We start from the raw sequence: 17,237 nt of genomic DNA, 5'->3' as shown, positions 1-17,237 counted from the left end.
GAATGATGGCTAAATTATCAACGCTGAAAGTAACATAAGCTTGTTAAGAGATCTTAAAACTCCAGTGAGCATGGAAGAAAACATGTTGCCATGATAAAGACTCTTTAAAGACAGTTTACTGCATTACATTTTTACCACTGTTCCCATTGTGTCTTAAGTCTTTTGCAACATCTCAAGCATGACACGGCATTCTAAAAAACATGATGCTCAAGTTAAAAGATCTTGGCCTTGCGCTTTATTCAATCCGATGAACTACGCCTCACGTTTTTAACAGCAAAAACACATTCTGTGTGAAGTAGCCCTGAGAGTACATTTATGCATTTGGCAGATTCTTTTATCCAAAGCAACTACAGTGCACTTATTACAGGGACAATTTTCCTGGAGCAACATGGAGTAAAGTGCCTTGCTCAAGGACACACTGGTGGTGGTGACTGCTGGGATCATTCTAGCAACCTTCTGCATATTAGTTCAGTGGTTTAACCCACTAGACCACCATCTCTCCAGAATAATAGTTTACACCTGGTATGAAGATGAATTTTGGTCGATCGGACGAGAAGTAGACGAGGGAGAGACATTCCCGTTTACACCTGGTGTTTTGATCTCTTTTGGTCTATTTTGTACACTTACAAGGTGGCAAATGTATGGTATTTTCATATATTTGTTTAATCTAATGGATTAAATTAGCTTGCATACTGTCTTCAGCTGACAAAGTTTAAAATTCCGTCTGATTAGTGTACTTCCCATAATTTTTATGCATTAAAAGCACACTATGGCCCTGTCCCAAATGCACACTTCATGTGCACTTTCGATCTTGTGGACTTACAATGGCCGCTGCGTGCGCGTATCCGTTAAGTCCATGAGAGCACAGGGTGTCCCATTTGTCATTTTAGGTCTCGGAAGGGTTCTGGCAAGCGCCCTCTTTGCGGCCGTTATGCGCCCTCGATGCGCACCTCTGCGGGTTACGCAGCTGACTTCTTCCCGGCAGTCAAAGCGGCATTACGTTGTGAAAGTGTGGACTCAAGAGTTAGACCGGGAGGGTTTAGGGTGCCATTTGGGACAGGGCCTATATCGATTTTCACCACTAGAGGTCACTTATTCAAAACAAAGGCTGCGCTTAATGATGCCGAGTTTGAGCAGGGAAACTCACAGCCAGTGAAAAAGAATCGGGATGGAACGTGGGCAGAAATCATGTTTATGGATGAGATTATTAACGTTACTGTAGTATGAAGCAGAGCAGTGCCGAGTGCTGTGGGAGCTAAACGAGGTTGCTGAAGCGATTGCTAATGAGAGACTAGCATGACAGCAGCGGAACTTTTACTATGCCATAGTCGCCCCTTCTGCTTCTTCCAGTCAAGCGTAACGCATTACTGTTTTATATATAAGATACATTTGAGTGTGTTGAAAATCTCTGTGCTCTGTGCGTTTGCTCCCTGGGTGCTATGAGACACATGTTGCACACTGCAGTAAGCTAGATCAATATTCTAATATTATATTAATAAATGCTGGATGGCTTGTGTTGCTAAATGGTGGCAATTCATTTTAAAACATATTGTATAATGGCGAAAATGCTTTATTACTATTATATCCGATGATTGGTTTTATGTCTATAAATGTCTCCAAACAGTTGTTCCCTTGTCTAATAAAACATATAATATATTAAAGTGACTTTGGTGTTTCCATGGCTGCTACAAAATAAAACTGGAAATCGAGGGTAACGCGGGTATGATGCCATTGATAGGCAACGCACGGACATATTCCATGTCCTGGTTAAAATTGCTTATTTTTTCTCTGGATTTAAACATTCTTGGAAACATTTGTGATAATGTATGTACACAAGTCAACAAAATATATAACACTGTTTTAGTGGGTTTTTTTTGGATATTTTAATCCAAAAATCTTACATATTGTGCCTTTAAGTCTGTAGGCAGCCTTTTACAAAAGCAACCCAGTTGAATGTATTTGGATAAAGTGAACAAAAGGGGACAAGCTTAAAACATTTAGACCCTGGCCTGGACTGTTTACACCTGTATTTAGCGCCATTCACTTGCAATATAGACGTAAGCGCACTGTAATACCACGCATAAACAGGGCCTTAGATTCAGAAACAAATCTGATCCAATGTATTAAATCAACTGTCACTCAACATTTTTATTACAGCATATCCTATTTCAGTCAGAAAGGTCAGATTACATAAGTAAAATGGCTTGTGAATGGCATTTCATGTTGACTTTAAAAAGAAATACTTTAGTGTACCCAGCTGTACTGTGCTATTTAATAACTTTCAGCCATTTGAAATGCCATTTTTCTCTTATCATTGGACAAGATTACAGCACAGTTACCCTAGTTTAACCCTACATGCACATTATGCCAACATAACATCAACATAGAGATATGTCAACTGGATAATCTCCCAGCTGTACAAGCACAGATTAAGTCAGATAACACCTTACTCTGCACAGCCTCCATACACAAACACACAGAGAAGGTCTAGTATTCTGTTATCATTGATGGATTAAAGTTACAGCAATCTTTATCAAAATATTGCAATTAGCACAATTTAGATTCACCCCAGAGAGTAACTTCAGAACTTCGGCAAAACCACTGATGTTTAACAAATTATTCCTGTCTCAAATGTAAACCTGCTTGAAGTTGCTGAGGGATCGGTTTCTGAGTTCCTACTGCCAAATTCGGTGGTGGTCTCCTGCCAACCAGTCCAGCACTGGCTGACTGTTCAGTTGGGAGAAGACACAAACACATAAATCACCTCAAATGGCTGTGGAACTGCCTGCTGCTGCCCATCTCCTCATACTGTGCCTGAAGGTCATTACTTATGATCAGGGTAGAGAAACAGGGGCAATTTTCCTAAAAACAGAAGTCATGTTTTTAAGGGTCTGGGTTATGGTAATTTCCTGTTCTGCCGTCTGCACATTAGCTCAGGAGAACCTGAATTATGGAGGAGGCGTAATTAGAATGTAACTTTTTTCGGATTTCCCATTTTCCCCCTGGGATGTGCAACGCAACGGAGTGAGGCGAAGGCAGCATATCATTCATCCCTCCGGAGTTACCTGTTGCGCGAGTCCTTCTGCAGCTGTAAATCCCACTGACTGGGATTTGGTCATCAGCTCTCGGTGTACTAGCTCGAGGAACACAAATAGCTTTTCGCAGAGAGTCTGATCTTATTAGTGTAAGAGGTGATCGGGGTTGTGAACAATTCAGTATTCAAAGATGTCATCTCATCAATATCGGAAGACACATCAAGTCTTCTACATCCAATATTAAGAACAATATAAACACCTTAATTTCATCCCTTGTGAAAAAGAAGTGTGAACCGAGTGTAATGGTTTCACACACTTGCATGTTATTTTCAATCCAATGAAAATGTATTATAGTTAAAATTATATTAAATGCAATTAGTTGAACTTTAGAGTACTTTTTTGACCCACGTAAGCAGGAGAATTGAACTTTGCCTGTCTAAAAGAGATCAGAGAAAACCGGCAATGCTTGTTCCCACATCCCCAAGACAATCCGGAAACATTTTTACATGCCCTGTCTGTAAAAGACAGTGTGCTTCCCGCATCTGACTTTACAGTCATCAAAGAACACACAAGTCATAGAAGAAGTCATCATCGGACATCCATGGACTACCAGAGAGAGACACTACAAGTGCACATTAAATGCAATTAAGCACACTTCTTTTTCACAAGGGAAGAGCAAAACATGACTTATGCAAGGGAAAGTAAACCTTGACAGGTTAATCAACCCCAACAGAAATTGAAGAGGGGTTTAAAGTGAAGGGCTTTATCTGAGTTTATATGTAATAATAACCGGCTGACCACACACTATCCCACTTATTATGTGGCTATTACCACTGGCTACATACCAAAAAATTTAGAATACATACATGGACATGAAATATTAAACTAGGTTGTTTTTGTTATTATGTAGGAAGAAAAAGAAGAAAGTGGTTGCCTGTGGAAAACAGCACTGCTTTAGTAAGCTCAGAAGTTGATCAGTTTTCTCATAGGCAAAAGAACAGGCCAAAAACCCAGTCCTCCTGCAGACAATCACATAAAACCATCAACCCTGATTGGAACATCTTTACAGCTCAGCCTGCAGTCACTTGTCTGAGCTTGTGAATTCTGCTAACCTGGTTTCTGGTGGTCTTCAGGCACTTATCAACTGCAAATCACATCTGTTCTTCCATCAGACGCTTGTTCCAATTGCCATATTGTGCCAGACTACTGACATGTTCCTTAAGCCTCCATTATGAACATTTCAGAATACACTAATGAGGAGGAATGAGAAAGCAGACATGGAGAGAACGTAAGCAGAAGAGCAACAGCTGTAGCCTCAGAGGCTACGGCTAAATCATATCAGGGTTTTTTATGTCATATATTTAATTTAATTCAATTCAAATTTAGTTAAACTATATTTAACTATTTTGACAATTCAAATCATTGAAATTAAACTAGAATATCACATTGCAGCCACATGCAGAAAAACTTCCTAAGATGTTAAGGCAAGATCCGTAAGAAACCATAGGAGGAACCAAGACTCAGCTGGGGAGTCCGCCTCCTCAGGCTGGCACATTTAAATGAACAAGCTTGTAGGTGATCTTTATGAAGCTTTATTTAGCTTTGTTTGGAGGATGTTCCTTTTGGATAAAATTCATAAAGGCCCTTAGTCCAGTGTCATACTGCATTAACTTCAATTTGAGATGCTGAAAGAGTGTGAACACTGCTAGCCTGTAAGTTTTTTGTTTTTTTTATACTTTTCAATATTTTTTAAGTCAGCATTTTCAGGTAAAACCTACATTAAATATTACATATTGGTATCTGGTATATGTTTGTGGAAATTGATACACCAAGTTATCATCCAGATCAATTAATCAGACGATTATATATATTTAAGGGGTTAAATCATGCTATTTTCCAAGATCATTATTTAATGTATTGAGTGTAATAGAATGTTAACATGCTTTAGCCTAATGTTAAAGAAAATACATTATTTTTCACACACTGTACATTATTGTAGCTCCTCTATGCCCAGTCTTTCTAAAAAGCATTGATTTTTACAAAGCCCCTCCTTCCGAAAAGCACAGTGTGCCCTGATTGGCCAGCTGATCATTAGTGATTGGCCGAACACCTCAAGTGTGTGTCGGTGTAAGGCCCCTTACCATAATCTTGAGCTTCAGCTTTCAAAGCAATTATAGAGACAGTTAATAATGTAGTCAGTTTTACCATACCATTTTGAGCCTGAGTTGGATTCTGAAAATGCAGATGACCAAACCAATCAACCGGAAGCAACTTTTCAAGCACAACTTCAGCAAAATATTTAAAGGTTGTAAGTTCTACTTGAGAAGCCAGTGCGAAAAAACGAACACATATTGCATCTATGTTTTTCATCTCTCCATCATTAGTAATACAGAGAACATAGAATAATATGTTTCTAAACATAAAAATCCATCTCTGCACTTTTGATCGTAAGAACGACAAACAATATGCGTTACTCTACACTGCACAAAACTCCGCATTTGAACGGTCAAATACTTTAACAAATAATAAAACATACTTACAGGCTTTGATTCAGAAGCACCAGATTGCCCTAGTAAAGTTGGAATTGCCCCATTATTTAGAAATAGCCTTTGTGCACAGCTGGCCTTGTACTCTCCCGGGTTTAGGAACTGTCCTCCGTAAAATGCGTTGCACACACACAAACATTTGGGTTGTACTTTTCTGGAACAACGCTGTAAATAAATGTTAACCACTGATTCCTAATTGGGTCCACTTTCAGAAGACAAAATAAAGTGCTTTTGCTTTCACACAGCGTCTCCGTGACATGGCGGCCACTACGATAACTGAAGTCACACCTTCTTTATTTGCTTACGCATTTGGGAGGCATTATGCACATATCTCCACATAGTGACGTAGGTATGTGAGGAAGAATTCGTTCAAGGCGTTTTGGGTCTGGATATGCCTGCTTTTTCGCTATCACTTTTTTTCATCAACTGAATTTAATTAACAGCAATTGATAATGGTGAAAGATATCTTATTTGCCATCATTTAACTATGCTACTTTTATCAGTCATATTGGTATCGCCAAAAACTCAGGCAGCCATAAGATTTCCAAGTATCGCCCATTGAATAATCCATTTCTGTGGACCATCAGCAAGAAATAAAACCTCTTCACATTCACAGAGATATCATGTCTCAATTTGTTCTGTATTTTTTTTTTATGCCACAGAGTACAATGGATTTTGTGGAAGTTTCCATTAATAGAAGCAAAATGTAGCACATCTCATTCCCATTTTTAACACTACACAATGAAACGTGCCAGACTCAGAGGACATCCTCCATCCCACATCGTAATTATTCTCACCACACCTTAATTGCCTATGGCACCATAGTATTCAGGTCAAGGAGAACTGATCTCTCACTTCACAACAGGCTTCAAAGTGGCCTGAAACAACCAGATCTTCAAAGTGCTGACCCTTATAGATGTCCAGACATCAGTCTGATATGCCAGCCTCAGCATGTCCTTTGACAGGACAGCAAGACAAGTAACTCTTTTCTATGACGCCTGCGATTTGGATTCAAACTCTGCAAACTCATGGTGGAGAAATTATAATATATATATATATAGAGAGAGAGAGAGAGAGAGAGAGAGAGAGAGAGAGAGAGAGAGAGAGAGAGAGAGAGAGATTTTACAGTTTTGTTCCTATAGTGTATGGAGTGCCAATGTAACCAAGACAGAACACCGCAAACTAACAGATTCCATTCACAAACAACCAGTTTCTGAGTTCTGACTGTGAACACGGGAAATATCACAAAATATCTTGCGGTCAAAGGTGACTTCAGAGTGAACAAACGTGGCGAATAATTGGGTTTGCTGTTTACTTTTGCTTTTTACAAAAGATCTTCTGAAAGAGTACATAATCTATGGATCAAAACACAGGGAAAAACTAAACAGAAACAAGTGATAAAAGCAGTAGTGGGGGGAACTCTTTTATCAGCTTTTTGTTCAAAATGTAGCTTTTTTTACTTACATTCAGGCTCTGTTCTTTTTTTGGATATTTTGCATATAATATTCTAGGGCCATGATATTTTTGTGAAAATTATCAAAAACGCTGGTGGTGGTGATGTTTCTTAAAACATAAAAGAGTTAATAAGAGTTTATCACTCAAGATGGCTATTTAAATAAATTTGGATTCACTTTCACATTACTTTTCGATTAATACACAAGGCTATGGCAAATTTGCAATACACAAATCTATATGATAAAGCTATATGAGGTCTTCACACTGCTGTCATTATATTCCCAAATAAGGATGAACTATTCCACCTATTGTTTAGTGGGCGAGCTTGGGAAATTGTGTTAAGGGTGGGGAGAAAGGGAAACAGAAATGTCTCAAAAATATGTTATTTGAGACATTATGGAGCCCACTATCCCATTTCCTGTCGTGATGAGGCCAAGACTAAAAATACACATCCCCTTTCGTCAGAACGCAAATTGCCCCCTCAGCATGAATTTCTCCTTCAACTGCTATCATGTAGCACAGCGCAGTTTCAGAGCAGGAAGACAACCCCTACAATCCCCATGCCTGGGATCAAATGTGCCATACGGTTGGCTTACTTTGATCCTATAATAGGTCGTGTCTGTGTAAACTGTGTTGACCTTAGCCCACTATCATATCTTGACATGACTCAACATCAGTGTGACTCCAAGGGAGTCTGAAGACTAATTGTGTGCGCTGACCTTCAACGGTTGTTCTCATTTTGTATATTAGTATCCATAAATCCTTTGAGGATACTCATAGTATGTCAAAGTTATACAAGTCCTTATGATTTACTCTAGAGCAGGGATGCCCAATCCTGCTCCTGGAGGACCAATGTCCTGTAGAGTTTAGCTCCAACCTTAATTAAACACACCTCAACTATATTATCAAGCTCTTTAGGAGTGTTAGAAACTTCCAGCTGTGCAAGAAATATGCAAGTAATGCTCAAAGCAAAACAGTTTTCCTGTCACGTGTATTTTTAAAAGTGCACTTTTTCTTTTGGCTTCACAGGCATTCATTCGTCTTCTTAAATAACTGATACAACATCAAGCTTGAACTTTTTACTGACACCTTGTGGAGTGGATGCTGTATCACATAAAAACAAAGGTTTTAAATTAACAAATGATACTGCAGAAATACTCTTTTTGCCTATATATATATATATATATATATATACATATATAATGTTGTGCATTCGACAGAAAAAAAAAGATATACGTTGAAGGTATATGTATTTTCCACATATACATATATATATATATATATATATATATATATATATATATATATATATATATATATATATATATATATATATATATATGTGGAAAATACATGGTTTATCTTTTTTTTTTCTGTCGAATGCACAACACTGTTTACTTTTTCTCAGTTAGTACAAAGAACCTGTGTTTCTCAATAGAGGAAACCCCTATGCAACTGGCTTTATATTTGCTTTTCCTCTTATCTTTGTCTGCAGCCGAGTCATCTTTAAATATCAAATATAACTCCCATCAAGTTCAAGAGGTCCTCTTAACTCCCTAGTGTCAATGAAAGGTCGTCCAAGATATGACAGTGAAAGGAACTGACTCATCAAGGCCCAGTGCGTGTTGAAAATAAGCCAGCCCATCTGAACTGTGGGAAGATCCACTGAAAGAGCCAAAACTCTCTCAACTCCACGTACAGAAGCATTGTCGGTCAGAATGACCTCATAGAAAAGGCGACACAAGTACTTGAGACAACTTCACATTTTGAGCAGCTTAATATCTCAGTATTGCAAGCAAGGCCGTAACCATGGCTTGGACATTGGGGGGATCAAAAGTTTTTTTTTTTTTTGGGGAGGTCTATTGTAGTTAGGAAGTAATTCATTTAAATGATTTTTCCAGACTGATCTAATGAAATGGCGTATGTATGACACGCCAATTCGTATGCCATTTTGGCGTGCTATGAAGACGCATAATCACTTTTTAGCGTGTTTATCAGTGGCGTTTCATTTATTTGACTGTTACGTGTTTTATATTGTTGAGAGTGGGTAGGTCTAGGGTAGGAGTGGAGTTAGTTGCTCCAAAATATAAAATTAGGCTATAAAAATTAATTCTGTGAGATCAGGTTGGTAGAATCACATGGCGTAGACATACACGCGGATAGCTCAAAATGCGTATTATATAACACGCCACTTGCCTTTAGAAAGTGCCGTCTATGTTTACGCAATGTCATGATGTCATGTTGTATTTTTCCAATAATATTTTGTTATAAAGGGGTGATGAATTGATAAATCAACTTTTCTTTTGAGCTTTTGATATATAAAAGGTCATGGTAATATAAGAATATCCTGTAAGTTTCAGAGCTGAAAACGTCCTTGTTAGTCAAAGAAAATCTTTTATAGACACCAGGCCCAGAAAACTGTCGTGTTTGCAACTTGACGTCATCGACTGACGAAACACGCCTCTACAGAATAATAAGCATGTCACGTGTAATTCAGTTCAGTAATTCAGATAGTAAGATATTGCACTATTTCTGGTTGTGGAAGAACCTACAGTCTATGGGAAGAACACAGTCGATGCATAAGCTTCCTTCGGACCCTAATATTTGAAATGTGTGGTTGAATTTTATTTTTAATGAAGTTTCAGCTGACGTGGGGAAGAAATGGTGTTCGCTTAATTTTACTGTGGGATCATTTGTAAACAAATCTCACAATGCTATTGTCGGATCCAATATAGAATGGTGCAACACACTTATGTGAGTAAAACGTGTTTTTTATATGTACTAGTATTGCATTGTTATAGATCGTTTTGCTTATGTGTACGTGTCTAACAGATCATACCTTTAGCACGCTGGACTCAGACATGTATGGGCCAGGGCTCACAAAACCCAACGTCCCGAATAGGCTGATGAATCTCATTATATTCCTTTCTGTTGTTCACTCTCTCTGGACTAGACATTTGAAGGGCGCTGAAGCTCACTAAATATGCAAATCTCATCCAATCCCAGCCGTGGGCGTTTACTTCCAAGTCTCCAGTGCAGCACACCAATCAAAACCCAGCGTTTTGGAGAGAGCCTCAAAACCAGTGTAGAAAATAGCCTATTACTTATTAGTTATGATGTTTTTGAATGTAAATACCACACGAACGTCATTAGTTGACCTCAGACAACAGTATAGAAAAATAAAAAAGTATTAAAAACCTTTAAATTATACACATTCACTCTTATTTCTATGTCTAATATGTAAAAAAACACAAAACGTTCTTGTATTGTCAAACTTAGTTTGAATTACATGAACAACGTAAAGAATTGCATATTATCAATTCTGGTCACTGAAAAATTCAATTGTAAACAGTTGTCTAATGTTAAATGTTTAGCTGCTTACATCTTGCCACTGCTAAAACTTACTCTTTCCCTGCAAAAAACAGTGTCATGTTTAAATTCGCACTCGTCTTCTGTGAACAGTAAAGCTTGATTTGATTGGCCACCTCAGTCTTTTGGACACTGATGCTGTTAGATTGGCAAACCAGCCTAAAAATGTAACAAAAAATGGTGTCATCCATATAACAGAGTGGTGAGTGGAAGAGCACAGCAGAGCAGCATCAAGAATATCATATAGGCCTATTGGGTGTGTGTGTGGGGGGGGGGAGTGGGGGGGGATTTGCCATTTTCTAATTTTAGGGGGGGGGGGGACTTGTCTAATTACTATAGCCTACTTAAGAAGAGCACTCATGCATTTTCAAGAAGAGTCACAGACGTATTGCGCTTAAGTTTCTCTGCAGTCAGCGAGCATTGAAAACAGCAAGACACTGATTGCATTTACTAACAGACAAAAGCAAAGCAAGAAACACTTGAGCACACAAACACACACACACACACACACACACACACATCTTAGCACGCACACACTCTCCTAGTAGAACAGCATAGCGCTTCTAAGAGAGCTCCTTAGAATCAACCACAACGCGGCTGCTGAGAGTAATTGGCCTCCCTTTCTGCAGTCTAATGGAAGGCGCAGGGCAAGGCTGGAACTGGGTAAACTATGGAAAAAGGAAGCAAGAACTTCTCAGTGGGGTGCAAAAGCCACATCCTCCCTTAAAAAGGTTCTCAAACTCACAATCACATCCCACAGCGCAGCCACAATTGGGCTGAGTGGAACGCAGTGGTCAGGTAAAAGGCACACGCAGGGCTCGGTTACTCACAATGTTCAAATGAGCTGCATGGCGCTGACTCATGATAGAGGAAAAAAGTCAAAATAAGAATTTTTCTTTTATTTTAAATGCCTCTAAAAAACTGTGTAAGCATTTTGATTGGAGCAGCAGTAAAAGTCTGCTTGCTGCATTGAAAAAATGGCACTTAAATTTGATTTCCATATTTATATCTTGATGATCTTAATTACAAAGGGCACTTTAATGTATTCTAACAACGGCCATGAATTTCCTCTTTATCTTAGATTAAGTGCCATGACTAATATTATCGCAAATGTCCATTAACTCACAGCTAGTAATGTGGATGTTTTATGGACCAGTGTTTCCACCATAACGTGTGCCATAAAAAGTTACATTTTATGAGCAGCAAACCACAGCTTCTCTTAGTGCATATATCATTGCTTATTGCTGAAAATGAACAAAGTGGATGAGATGCACATTCTATTCAGCCTTTCACCAATGCCAAAGAGGATCACATGCTTTGAGTAAGTGAGAAATAATGAGATAGCTAATGAGACCACGAGGATTCTAAGAGAAATCCAAGAAAAAGCCCTGACAGGAGATTCCGGCCTCACAGAGGCAATGCATCATGTGTCTCAAGCACTGAGCCTATACTTTAAATGGTGGTGTTTAATGGCATGCAGAAAAACACTTTTCGAAAGCCTTTTCTTCGAAGAAATGTTTCCTCTAAATTATGTTTATTATTTACTCACTGTTCCAAGCCCATGTGGTTTAATTTTTTTCCCCATGGAACACAAAAATAGAAATGTGGAGTTCAATGTAAGTTAGATTCTTAAAACTCAGCCCCGCACACATCTACCTTATGAAAACATTCACAAACATCAAATCTCACACATCTTACACATGAAAAAATCCCTGACCGGATGTCATAACCCTTCCATATATTGGTGTGTGTCTTTGAATAAAGTGTGTCCTGAAGGGATTCAGCGGGACCAGAAGCTTGATTACAAACAGACTGTTACAGATGAGCCCGCCTTTCCCACTCTTATCTCCTTACATAACCGTTGCCTTAACCAACATCAATGGCAATGAGAAGATCCATTCATAAGCAAGTTTAATTTGGATGTGTCACTCAGATTAATAAAATGGACATAATCACATACATTAATTGATTTGTCTAGTTTCTTAAGTAAAAGTTAAATTTGAAACCCTTATACCTTGAATTGTGTGTTATTTTCGTGGGCATATTAACAGGTCATTAAAATATTTTTTAAAAGCATGCAATCACCATGAAATAACATAAATATTGACTGTCATTCATGATGACAATGCATGTATTTTCATTGATGAGCGATCTATTGTTATCTATTGGTAGATTTTTTCTTTAATCGTAAATATTAAATAACTAGGTTATTTTAAAAGCATAAAAATGCGTCATAAAATATATACACTCACAGTGTGCAGTAGCCTACCCAACAAAGGTAAATATGTCACTTTTTCAAGATCGAACTGCAAAGATCGAAATGCCTACGGAGTGTATTGTACAGTTGCAGTATGCTACGATTTATGATAATTCGATTTACATTGTAGATAATTGCTTCAAAATCATTTTCACTGGTCACTTTTAGAGCAGGCTAATGACTTATCCCAGCCTAGTGTTGCCTGCGCAGGATTCGTGTCCCGCTTCCTCGAGCTCTTCGGGAGCTCGTCAGTTTGAACAATAGCATCGCTGACTGTCCAAACAGAATTACTGGAAGCGCGCACATCCGTCGAGCTCAACCCCTGACCCATCCAAACATTCCTTACATCCGTCATAATTACAAAACTACCAATTCATTACTAAAGTACTGTTCACAAGACATGGAGGCTGCACAATGACCCGAATCCTGTGTTGAGAACTAGTCACTGGATCAAAAATAATACGATTTTAATATCGCGTCGGTCTTTTTAATTACATTTGTTTAGTCGCTTTTTAAAACTAGGCTTTATTTGGGATCGTTTCCCCATTTCTCATGAGTGCGCGACAATTCACGCGTGCTTATGATGGGATGCTATTTGACAATACAGACTCGCTGCAAGAGGAGAGCCAACGTTCCGTCATTAAGAATTAAAAAATATTAATATTTTACAGTAAGTACGCAGGACGCGTTGATTGGCCATCTTACCGTGTCCAAAAAACGCGAAGTTTCCCTCGATGTGTTGATATGTTGTGGAAGGAGAGCAGGATAACCAGCGCGAGCGCCTTCTCTTACGGTCCAGCGATACTGTCTAGTGCTGCCGCGCGCTGCACACCATGTTACCGTAGGAACACGAGCCGCGGCGCTGCTCTGCTGGAGGAGGAGGCTGTGCGTCTACGGAACTGCACCGGACGAGCGGATTTAAAAGCAAGGGAGGGTGCTGGTAGGATTACGTGGTGCCGCTTTAATAAGATGTCACTACGCCGAATGGGACCGCTGTGTCTAGGTCCTTTAGAGGGGGTTCAGCAACGCCTTCTGGGGGGGTTGGGGAGGAAATCTCATATGGGAGTCATGAATGATAGCTGGCTGTAAACATTCGGATAGATAGATAGATAGATAGATGGATAGATAGATAGATAGATAGATAGATAGATAGATAGATAGATAGATGGATAGATGGATGGATGGATGGATGGATGGATGGATGGATAGATAGATAGATAGATAGATAGATAGATAGATAGATAGATAGATAGATAGATAGATAGATAGATAGATAGATAGATAGATAGCCTATTTATGAAGCAAAATCTAGAAAAATGTCTATGTCTATGAGGCAAATACGGTTAACTTACATGAAAGAAACGGGCCCCTGAAGTACGTGGGTGACTCTATGGCAGAGTCCAGTTTACCTTTAAGAGGGATGCCTCTCATGTGGACCCTGAGAGTCTGGGGCCCTACGGTGTGTGCTCGATCCCTGATCTGTAATCCGGTCCTGACTATAATGGGATATAATGACTACTGCTGAGAGGTGGAGAATATCATGGTGACAGTATTGGAAATCTGTAACTCTAATAGTGTTAAAGGGATGGCTTCCCCCCCCCCAAAAAAAAACCCCCTATCAGCCCATTTCAAGCAAGCTTCGCTCAGCATCTTAAACTTGAGAAAGGAGCAATTACAACTATATTCCTGCAAGCAGTAGTGATTGACTGTTTAAACAATTTTTGTTTAAATTGAAAGTTTCTTAGAGAGACAGCATTGTCTAGATAATGCAACATGCTAGTAGCCTGACAAGCCAAACCCACATCCAGATGTTTGGTCTGGAAACTCACCATTGACGGCTCAATCCGAGGGGCGGGATAAACGGTTGTCTTTCAAACTCCCTCTGCACGGCGTGCACGCAATTGGATATCGCTACAATCAACCAGAGCAACGAAGGTGAAGCAGAGCTCGTTGACAGATTAAACTTTCGCCGTATCCGATCGGTAAAACTTAGAACACATCTTCCCTTCTTAAGAATGACTATACCGTTCTTTGTTCTTTTCTCAGAGAAAAACTCAACTCCAAGTCTTCCAGAGTTGCGGTCATAGCTGATTCAAAAGACCGCCGTTCGCCAGTTTCTGTGTTTACTAGAAGCACGCGCAACTCGGCCGCCATTATATTAAGCCCCGCCCACCGACTCTATACATGATGTGATTGGCCCGACCAGAGTTTGGCGTTTACAGCTCAGAAGTGAATTGAGAGTTGCTATGACACTCGTGGCAAATTAGATTTGCTGCCGCTAGGGTGTGTCCAGATTTCTAGTTTAAGATGCTAGTACCGTAACAATAGGAAACTCCAAGTACCATGTATAACCAAAACACCGGATAGTAGCCTATACTGGTTTTGGTTTTGTCGGGGAAAAGAAGAGCGTTTGTGTTTGTGGTTGCCAGATTTCAGTAATTTAAATCCCCCCAATCAGAGCTTTCATGAGAAAAGAACGCAGATATACTATCTGGTGTTTTACCTAAACATGTACAATTTGCCAACCATATGCACATGAGCTCTCTTGCGTGTGCAGATGATCTGAAAACATCAATAAACAAGTAAGCTGCATTTTATCAATCTCCATTTGAGATGTTCTGCTTAAAGTGTCATTCAGTCAGTCTGTGTTCTGTCAGGACGGTCAGGACTCACCAGCCGCTTCGCTGAACAGATGAACTGCTGTGTGCTGTGAGCTGCTGAAATAAGCCAATCAGAGCAGAGCTCAACATTAATATTCATGACTCTTCCAAATAAGACAAAAACAGAGCATTACATCCAAGGGACACTTTATAGGGTTGTAAATGGACCTGTAAAACTGTATCTGGACAGTGTTTGCCCTTAAATAAGCCACATGCCCATGTAGATATCAGAGAACAATTTAACATATTGTTTCAACTCATTATAGGGCAAGTAAGTAGCTTCTGACAGACGGCCATACACATCGATTTACAGCTAAAGAGAAACCCCTGAACTGACGCATGATGTATTGATGATAGAGCAAAGAAAGAAAAAAAAAACACTGGTCACGAAACAGTTGTCTAAAATTAGAATTTTTAAAGAGAAATGTTGGAGGATTTAGGTTTGTTGCCCACCCCTTTTTGAGCCGCAAGAGGCGTCAAAGCTTACGCTATACGTCATACATCACATGGTGGTTAATTTTTTGCCGCAATTCGACTTGCGTAGGGCTTTATTAACCCCTCGGAGGCATATGGATTACTTTTATGATGGATAAATATACTTTTCTTGGACTAATATTATAACGCTTGGAAGAGCATTTTTTATAACAAATAAAATAAAATAACTAGATTATGTTTATCTGAAAGAAGATTGTATACACCTAGGATAGCTTGAGGGTGAGTAAATCATGGGATCATTTTTAGGTGAATTATCCCTTTAAGCAATTAGACATTACAGTAGAAAACACATTTTCCTTGCACTACACAAATGACTAGAAATACAATAAAGCGAGGAGGATACAAACCATGATATCTCTCTGGTGTGAGACTAAGTAGCTTTTAAACTTCTTAATGCATGATCTTAAAGAGCCAAGCAGAGCTTTGACAGAGATCCGGCTAATTAACAGCTTCCCAGCAGGATCTGCCCAAGCTGCCTGATGATGACCCACCAGGAAGGCAAACATCAAGACAAAAATCTTGCATTTTTTCTGACATGACTTGAAGCTACTTGTGGCATTTTTTGTTAACATAGTTTACCCCAAAATAAAAATGTACTGTTAATTTACTCACCCTCAGACCACACCCTATACATTTTGTATTTTGTATACAGATTGTTGTTTGTTGGTTTGTTCTTTTGACTCTCAAAGTGATGGTAGCCATTGACTTGCATTATAATAATCACCAAGGACTATGGTTTCAGCAAAAATATTCTTTACATTTCTACCAATATCTTGGATGACCTGCCCTAAGGATTAGTAAATTAACAGCACATTTAATTTTTGGGGTGAACTATCCCTTTACCATGAATATTTTAACATCAATATCATACAAATCTTCTCATTATTACTCAACAGGATTTAGACTTTAACTGAAATCACCTTACTCAGGTTTAGGTTCTCAATTTAAATTGAGGGAACAAACCAGATGCAGAATTACAATTCAAATAGGCAAGAATTAAAATGGTATAAAATAAAAGAAATTCACATAACTGTTTTGTCTTTCCCTGTAAGTTAATATACAGTGCATCTGGAAAGTATTCAATAGCGCTTCACTTTTTCCACATTTGGTTATGTTACAACCTTATTCAAAAATTGATTCAATTCAGTATTTTCCTCAAAATTTTACAAACAATACCGCAAAAAAAGGAGAAAAAAAATCACATAAGTACATAAGTATTCTCACCCTTTGCTGTGAAACTTACAATTCAGCGCAGGTCCCTCCTCCAGTTTCCACTGATCATCCTTAAGATGTTTCTACATTTTGATTGGAGTCCACCTGTGCTAAATTCAGTTGATTGGACAGGATTTGGAAGGCACACGGCTGTCTATGTAAGGTCCCACAGTTAACAGTTAGTGCACAAATTAAGAAATTGGACAAT

At 38.9% G+C, this 17,237-nt stretch overlaps 1 protein-coding gene across 1 annotated transcript in view; it reads right to left on the bottom strand.

The window, feature by feature from the left end:
* hpca (hippocalcin) overlaps window positions 1–13,668 on the bottom strand; it is a 49,701-nt gene extending 36,033 nt beyond the window's left edge. Inside the window, exon 1 of the mRNA XM_067424997.1 lies at window positions 13,368–13,668. The gene's annotated coding sequence lies outside the window, so the exon portion shown is untranslated. The remainder of the gene's footprint in view (window positions 1–13,367) is intronic.
* Window positions 13,669–17,237: the final 3,569 nt, after the last annotated feature.

This window comes from Pseudorasbora parva, chromosome 19 (assembly GCF_024679245.1).
Source record: "Pseudorasbora parva isolate DD20220531a chromosome 19, ASM2467924v1, whole genome shotgun sequence".
In the NCBI taxonomy this organism is placed as follows: Eukaryota; Metazoa; Chordata; class Actinopteri; order Cypriniformes; family Gobionidae; genus Pseudorasbora; species Pseudorasbora parva.
This window is presented reverse-complemented; position numbering and strand designations above follow the sequence as displayed.